This window comes from Frankliniella occidentalis, unplaced genomic scaffold (genome assembly GCF_000697945.3).
Source record: "Frankliniella occidentalis isolate FOCC.00 unplaced genomic scaffold, Focc_3.1 Scaffold214, whole genome shotgun sequence".
Taxonomy (NCBI): Eukaryota; Metazoa; Arthropoda; class Insecta; order Thysanoptera; family Thripidae; genus Frankliniella; species Frankliniella occidentalis.
In genome coordinates, this window is record NW_026267340.1 from 394,401 (window position 1) to 395,635 (window position 1,235).

Sequence of the window (1,235 nt, forward strand, 5' to 3'; positions counted from 1 at the left end):
AAAAACACGTATTCACTTATTTTCGATAAAGAATCGACTCAAGGGTGGCGCCGGATTCCATCGAAACTTTTTTTTCAAAGTGAAACGCCCTACCCACCGGGTCGGTACAACGAGAGCAGAGGTGATGTGCTTCGGTTACGGTATAACAAGAACTAAGGACTGCCGGCCCGGCTGTCGCCTGGCCAGTGGCAGCGCCACCTGGCGGCCGGTCGCCATCTGCTTGCCTAGCAGACGCCGACACGGCAGATCCTGTGAGACTGAGTTCGATCTGCTTTTCGGCGATGGAAAGTCAGGCATCTTTGGAGGACTATAACTCCACGGATATTTTGAATGTACGCTAAATAAAAAGTCAACGCGGTTACCCGGTTCTTTACGAATGGGTACACCCTAAAACATATACCCTCTTCGTCTCGATCTTCGAGATGACACAGATTTTACGCGGAGCGGTCGACGAGCGCCGAAAGCAGATCGGACTCTTTTGGTTTGGCAGCAAAGCAGATCGGACTCGTACGTTAGGGCGCATCGATGAGCGTTCTACCGTGGAAAAACTCTTTCCACGAGAGCACACCAAGGAAAACTGCTAACCTTGAAAAAAAGGGCTGCAAGGAAAAATGCTTCCCATAGGAGGGTTCTTTATGGAACGATCATCCATCTGTGGTGAGACTTATCCCATGGGAAAAGAGTAAATTGTCAGTTATATTGACAACAAACCTCTATTTTGTGTGACACCTTACCCCGACTTTGTTCTTCGAGAGGTCGAAAAGCTCTCGGGTGAAATGGTCTATAGTCCTAACTTTGAAATAAAAAATTGATTAGGCACAATTGAACGAATGCTTATTTCTAAAACTTACCGTGCTTTCATTGAATTTTTATATTTTAATATAATAGTTTTATACTAAACAGAAATTCAGACATATCAGCAAACAAACCGAAAAACAAATGACATTTTCATTTAGAACGGCTTGTTTTGTTTTGTGTTTTTTGTTCAAAAGAAATCGATACATCAAAATCTTGTCGGCGAAGCTGCGGATTAGAATCGATTCTACCTAGTAGAGGTAATAGGGAGTAGTCGGGCCACGATTTAGGAGAGTTTCGGTTTCGGTTTCATTGGAGGGTCGGGAAGCACTCCCGCTCTTTAACTGCGAAGTCCGGCCGCGCCTATTCTTACATACATGTTTTCATCCGGCGTACCAGTCGGAAAAGGCCGATCGCCCCTCCTGCCAGAAAGCCCACTG